Raw genomic sequence first — 7,751 nt, 5'->3', positions numbered from 1 at the left:
TGCTCCTTTGCCCTTCCATCTATTTCTGACAATTTAGTATTAATCTTCTGGATTTCTATCTGTAGATTTAGAATCATTTCTAATTTTTCATTTATTTTTTCATTTTGTTCTTGTATTTTCTTCCAAATTTCTTCTAAGGTTTTTTCTGTGTTTTGTTTGGTCTGTCTCTCGATCCTTTGAAGATACCTGAAGATAATTCTTTTGAATTCCTTATCAGACAGTTCCAATTCTGCCTCTTCCTCAGGTATATGTTCGGGGTCTGTATCCTGCTCCCTTGTTTCTACTACTTTATCCTGCTTCTTTGTGTGGACTGTGATGGTCTGTTGTTTCCAAGGCATTGTGGTGTTGTTGTATTTAGATCTCTGTTAACTGTTTGTGAAGAGCAGCCAAGCGTGATTCTGGCTCTTCTTTGTGGTTTTTAATTGTTGGCCTGTTGGTGGAGAAGAAGGTAGTGGCTGTTGCTCAGTAAATGAAGTTGCAGGAAGTATGGGTGTAGTTGTGTCTTATGGGGACTGTTGTTGTCTCCCACTCAATTAGACACAAATTACAATTGAATAACCTTCAAAAAACTTGTCAGTCTTGCAGGTCCCAAGTGTCCTTGGGGTTGCTGGAAAGCAGAACGTGTTCTTAAGCCCCAGGAATCTGCGAGAGTGCTGTCTCTTACCCAAAATAGTCAAGCCACTTTTTAAACCTTCAAAATGGCAGCGTCCTCCGGACTGGCAAAAGTCCACAGCTTAGCCCACCTTTCTCTTCTCCTTCTCCGTTTGTTCCCCAGCCACCGTGCACAGTCCTCTGTGCAGTCCCTGGCTAGCAGGGTGATTTTTAGGTTAATTCTTATGTCCTGCCACCACAGGAGTCTGCAAGAGCACCGTGTCTTTAAATATCCAAAATAGTCAATCTGCTTTTTAAACCTACAAAATGGCGGTACCCTCTGGACTGGCAGAAGTCCACAACTCAGCCCACCTTTCTCTTTACCTTCTCCGTTTGTTCCCCAGCCACCATGCATAGTCCTCCGTGCAGTTCCTGGCTAGTAGGGTGATTTTTAGTTTAATTCTTAAGTCCTACCACCACTCGGGAATCTCCAAGCTATCTGTGCTATCAGGATCGCTGCCAGACTGCAGCTCCATCTGTCTCCTTTTTTGTTATTTTCATGCAAATTCTTCTGCTAGTTGGAGTTTAGTCCACTTCTGTATCCTTCCCTTCAAGGCTCAGGGGTCCAGGATTATCTTCTGTGTCTGTGTTAATTGGTTTCCCTTTTCTTTGTTGAAGAGGGTCTGTGCAGCCTTTCTGCCTAGTCTGCCATCTTGCCGGAGCTCTCTTTCCATTTTCTTTTGATGCTTCCTGCATCATTCAATATTTTGCAACTAGAGGCATGAATTTTTTCTTCAGTTCTTTCAGCTTGAGAAATGCTGAGACTGTTCTTTTTTGGTTTTCTACCTCCAGTTCTTTACACATTTCATTATAGTAGTTTACTTTGTCTTGTCTAGCTGCCCTTTGAAATCTTCTGTTCAGTTCTTTTATATCAGCATTTTTTTCCATTAGCTTTAGCAACTCTACATTTAAGAGTGGGTTTCATAGTCTTTTCTGACATCCATTTTGGTCTTTTCTGCCTTTCTTGTCTTTTTAATGACATTTTGCTTTCTTCATTCATGGTTTTCTTGATCTCATCCCCCAACTCATCTGGTGTTCAGTCATTAGTGTTCAGTACATCAAATCTGTTCTTCAGATGGTCTCTAAATTCAGGTGGGATGCAATGAAGGTTATATCTTGGCTCTCCTGGACTTATTTTAATTCTTTTTAGCTTCAACTTCAAATGGATATGAGCAGTTGATGGTCTGTTCCACAGGCAGCTCCTGGCCTTCTTTTGACTGATAAAATCAAGCTTCTCTATCACCTCTTTTCACAGAGGTAGTCGATCTGATTTCTGTGTATTCCATCTGGTCCATGTGTGTAGCTGCCTTTTATTGTTGAAAAAAGATATTTGCAATGAATAAATTGTTGGTCTTGCAAAATTCTACCATGTGACCTCTGGCATCATTTCTATCATCAAGGCCATATTTTCCAACTATTGTTGATTCCTCATTGTTTCCAACATTCTCATTCCAGTCACCAGTAATAATACATCTTGATTACATGTTTGATCAATTTCAGACTGCAGAAGTTGGTAAAATTCTTCAATTTCTTCATCTTTGGCTTTAGTAGTTGGTATGTAAATTTGAAAAATATTCCTATTACCTGGTCTTCCTTGTAGGTATATGGATATTAAACTATCACTGACAGTCTTGTATTTCAGGATAGATCTTGAAATGTTCTTTTTAGTGTTGAATGCAACACCATTCCTCTTCAATTTGTTTTTCCAGGCATAGTAGACTACATGATTATCTGATTCAAAATGGCCAATACCAATCCATTTCAGCTAACTAATGCCTAGGACATCAATCTTTATCCATGCCATTTCATTTTTTATAACAGCCAATTTTCCTAGATTCATACTTTGCATATTTCATATTCTGATTATTGGTGTATATTTGCAGCAGTTTCTTCCCACATTGAGTCGTACTCCATCAGCAAAGGAAGGTTCCAAAAGCTTTACTCCATCTACGTCAAGGTCGACTCTACTTTCTGAAGGCAGCTCTTCCCCAGTCGTATTTTGAGGGACTTCCAACCTCAGGGGTTTTCCTTGGGCACTCTGTCAGAGAACATTTCATGGTTATTCATAAAGTTTTCCAGTAATATATGAGACAGTGTTTCACTGCTGTTCATAAGGTTTTCAGTGACCAGTTTTTTCAGAAGTGGATGACCTCATTCTTCTTCCAGTCTTTTTTAGTCTGGAAGCTCAACTGAAACCTGTCCAGCATGGTGACCATGCTGGTATTTGAAATACCTGTGGTATAGCCTCCAGCCTCACAGCAACACACAAGCTACCACGGTATAACAAACTGGTAGACTGGTAGTGGAGTACTAACATAGGTATTTTGTAAAAGTGAAGTGGTGTAAAGCAAACTTTTGAAAAATGAGGGATACTTACATATTATAATTTTGGTTTTATCAATATTCTATGTATGTATTAGTATAACTATGTAAGCCCTATGTATTGATGCTTTTGTTTTCCCTGGAGTTAATAACTGACTTGTTCTTTCTTTTGCTTGTTTATTTTTCATGCACCAATCACTAATTTGATTCCAAACTCTCTGACCATGTCAAATTAATCTCAGTACATTCAGATACTTCACATATTCTATTAATTTCATCTATAGTTGCTTTCTAACTGACTGGTTCCAGCACAGACTGGTTTGTCTTTATGCTTCATATACCATTTTTTTCTAGGATCATTTTTTGCCATCATCCTGGGATTTCTCTTTACCTCTGTCTGGGGTTGAAACTTATTTTCCATATAGTATACCTTCTCCTTTTTTGTTTTATTTTTACATTTGCTGGCATATATGTTGCAGAAGCTTTCTTATAATAGATTCAGAGGAGACAAATTTTGTTAGATTTTCCATGTCTGAGGATGACTTCATATTTTTTGGTTTAATTGTATATAGAATTATGGGAGCTTTGGTGGTATAGTGCTTAAGGCATTTGACTGCGAACCAGAAGGCTAGCAGTTCAAACCCACCTGCCACTTCTCAAGAGGAAGATTGGGCAATCTACTTCTGTAGTGATACCACCTTGGAAACCCAAGAAGGGGTCTCTATTAGGTGGATCTGACTCGACAGCAGTGAGGTGGTTTTTTTTTTTTTTTTTTTTCTGATATATAGAATTATAGATTTGAAAATATTTTTTTTTGTCAGAAATTTGAAGGTATTTCTCCAGTTTTCTAGCTTCAGGTATTACTGTTGAGAAGTCCAGTGTCATTCTAATTCCTGACCGACAGTATGTGACCTGTCTCCCTCCAAGTTTCTCATCTCCTCTTCTAAGAAGCTTGTAAGATATTAGCTTGTCATGAGTATTCTGGAATTTTCTGATGATTTTTTATGTGGATATTTATACACTGTCTGGGTATTTGTTGAGCTCTTTAAGTCTGGAAACTCATGTCCTTCAATTTTGGAAAAGAAATTAAATTACTTTATTAATGATTTTCTCTATTTTCTTTGATTGATCTTTCTGTAAATCCTATTAGCCAGATGTCAGACCTGCTGAATGGGTCTTCTAATTTTCTTAGAGTTTTTTTTTTTTTTTTGATTGTTTGCTTTCTTCAATCTCTCTCTCTCTCTCTCTCTCTCTCTCTCTCTCTCTCTGTGTATATATATTTCTGTTTATGAGTAGTTTTTTCAATTTACCATATAATCTTTCTATTCAAGTTTTGATTTCTGGTATCATGTTTTAGTTAATTTTTTATTCTTTAACCAAAATTTATAACTTTCTTTTGTTTCATGAATGCAGTATCTCATCTGTCAGAGGGTATTAATAATTATATTTCTCTCTGTTTTACCTTTGCTTTATCCACGTTTTTGTTTTGTTTTATACTCTGTCTTGTAGAAGCATTCATCACATGTTTGGTAATCTTTGATTGTTTGCTCATATTTAAATTTGGGGCATTAAAAGCTGAATGGACTCCTTGAATTGTTGTCAATAATGGGATTCACTGGAAGGTGATCTGGCTGAGTTGTTTCTTTGGAGAAACTCTAATGTCAGTATCTTTTGGTCATTTTTTGGGGGCACTAATCACATTCTTCAGAAAAGAATCTTCTAGTACTTTAGCTGGAGGGTACATGCCTGTTTGTTCTTGCTGGGGGAAGAGCACTGAGATATACAAATGTTTATTTAATTTCTGTATTACAATGTGGTATCAAACTTTCAACTTTGTCTGTGTCCTCTACTCCCCTTCCTATTTCCCTCATGCAGAAAATACATCAATCTTTTGCTAGAGTGATGGGGTGGGGTAAACATTTGGTGCACAAAGTGGAGGAGATCTAGTATATAAATGCCATTTGGACTGATTTTAAAGAAGTTTTAGGTCTATTTCTAGGCTTACTTTGAGTGCTACCCAATGCTGACTGTTCTTGATGCTTTGGGAGTTTCTGCAAGGTAAAGTGGTTTGTTTCTTATCTTTCTCCGTTTCTTTAGTTAGTCTTCTATATGAATTACTATTTGTCTAGCTCTCTTATGGCTTTCAAAATTACGTTTCTGTTGTCTCATTTCCCACTGTCTTTGTCTCTGTTATTTTATGTATCTTGAAAAACTCACTGTCAGTATCTTATTTAAGAAAGTGAAAGTAAATGCACATCTTTTGTCAATTATTTTCTCTAGATGTCCCACTGATTCTTTTAAGTGGAGTTCAACTTACAAGTAATACAATTAATTTGACCATAATTCAGTAGTCTATGGCAGAAAAGTCCTTATGCAACTCTCAAAATGAATGCATCATCCTTCTTTTTGTTTGGTTTCTTTTCTCTAGAGTTCATGTGCTACAGTGCTACCCTTTTTCCTAATGAAAGCTATTCTGGTCTCTACCACACCCCTGATTCAGAGCCTAAAATAGCCCAAACTTCTGACTCTAGCATTCAAGACTTTCCATATGTGCAATTGTTGCTTCTTTCTCCCTAATACATACCCTCTGCCTTAGTTAAACTAACCTCTCTCCTTCCCTCATTTCCTTCCTTTTTCCTTACAATTTTTCTTCATTATCAAACATTTATGAACTCCTTATTTGCCCAGTTATTAAAGTTTCAAAATGAATAAAATATTCCTTTCTTTGAGGTGATTGCAATCTAAGGAGAAAGACAGATGTAAACAGCTTAATGCTATGAAGTGGTAAAGGTGCTCTAATAAGATTCCAACAGAATTGAGTAGGATCATTTGGGGTAGGGATTGAATTCCATATGGCAATGGTAGTAAGAAAAAGCTTCACAAAAGTGGAATGTTTAGCTTGAGTCTTACAAAGTAGTCTCTGGGAAGCTTTACAGATAAGAGTTCGGTGAGAGAACAGACCCTGCAATCTTGAGCAAGGTGAAGGCAAGTATGTAAAGGAGCTTGGTGCATTAGGGGAAGTACAAACAGAGCAATGAGTCTCAAGAATGATGTGTGGGCCCAAGAGGATGAAAATTTGTACTTTAGAAACATCACTCTTATAGCAGTGAGAAAAGTAGATTGAAAGGGTATTCCAGCAGTTAGTATGTCATAATAATGAGTTCTCCTGGAATGCACATGCCATTTCTCTCTTTTATTCTAAATCTAATTCATCCTTCAAGTTCCAACTCAAGTCTTATAATTTTTATGAAACTTTTTCACTTGTTCCAACCTGTGTGCTCTTTCCTTTTTCCTATGGGACTTAAAATGTGAATTTTACCTTGTAGTGCTTGATTATATGTAATTTTAAACATTATATTTTCTTCATGTGTGTGTGCATGTGTGTGTGTGTGTGTGTATACTACACCTTTTGTTTTCTCTTCAACAAATATACATGCACCTGGAAGACTTCCACAGTACTATGTGTATTGTAACCTAATAAATATTTGACTTTTACAAAATTAGTTAAAGAAATATGCAATGAGTTTCTCTGTGCCTTTATGTGCCATGCCTGTGACAAGACTCTGTGAACTGATTGTGATTAAATGAGAATACAGTCTGTACCCATCTAAGAAAGTAGGGCTCAGTTTTTAAAAATATGTAAAATTAAGTTTACTAATTATATGATTGATAATGACAGTCAGATTTGGGTTTACTTACTCTCCTTCCTCAATTTAAGTCACCCATCAAAACAGTAATTCTTTACGCTCTTACCCATCCATATAAGCTTTGGTGAATGCATTGATACTGGTTCTCCTTGAGGTGGTATTTTAGTTCAGTAGTCTCTAAAACTTGAATTTTTGGGCAAAGAAGTTGCAAATGAATACAAGAATGTTCAAACTAAATTTATATTTGGACAAAAAGAGTCACAGAGTGTTTTATTATTTTTAATAGTTTTTTTTAAAGCTAGTTCAAATTTATCAATACAGAAAATATGTCTTCAATTTGATTATATATATTAGAGAACTATGAATAGACATTGGAAGTAAGTTTTAGAAGTATAATTATTTAAACCCTTAGGTACAGTAGCCAGCTTTATCATAATGTGGTATAAATTTATTCCAAATTCATTTAAATTCTTCCTTTTTTTCCCCTACTTTACCAGAGTTTAGAAATACTTTTTATGTCTGTGACCAACGCTCCCTTAAGAAGTCCCTTTATCACCTTCTTATATTTAGAAATAAGTAGAAATGTGTTATGGGGAGCATTTAATTTTTTAGGCTATTTAGGGAAAGGTATCTTATATTAAGGATATAGTATCCTTATGTATCAAAATTGCCCATCAAACTCAGAAATGTTATTAAAATGAGCAAGCTAGTTAAACATAGCAGAAACTAATTAAAAACTTAGAGAAGGGTTTCATTCTTTTTAATTGTGCCTTCACTGATTATAATTTGATCATCATTAGCTGATATCTGCTGAGTAACTGCTGGTACAAGATGCTGCTGGAGTCTGATGAAATATGATCAGAGATAATGTAAGGCATGGCTGTTGGTGCTCCATACAGATCTGCTGAGATTTCTTTTAAAAGTTTGCTTGCTTTACCCATCTTCTAGCTAATGGAGGTACAGTGAGGTAATGTTTCACACTTGCAACCTTTTCAGGACCACTAGGAGCTCCTCACCTAATAATGATTAGGTGAGGAGGGGAAACTCAGGGACGCCCAAAGAAGCAGGCCAGAAGAGCAGGAGGAAGAGGATTAAAAGACAGGAAGCCAGACAGAGGAACAGTCAGCCACA

The sequence above is a fragment of the Orycteropus afer genome, unplaced genomic scaffold, assembly GCF_000298275.1.
Source record: "Orycteropus afer afer isolate SDZICR_OR568_19922 unplaced genomic scaffold, OryAfe1.0 scaffold00154, whole genome shotgun sequence".
Classification (NCBI taxonomy): Eukaryota; Metazoa; Chordata; class Mammalia; order Tubulidentata; family Orycteropodidae; genus Orycteropus; species Orycteropus afer.
Note: the sequence above shows the minus strand (reverse complement) of the source record.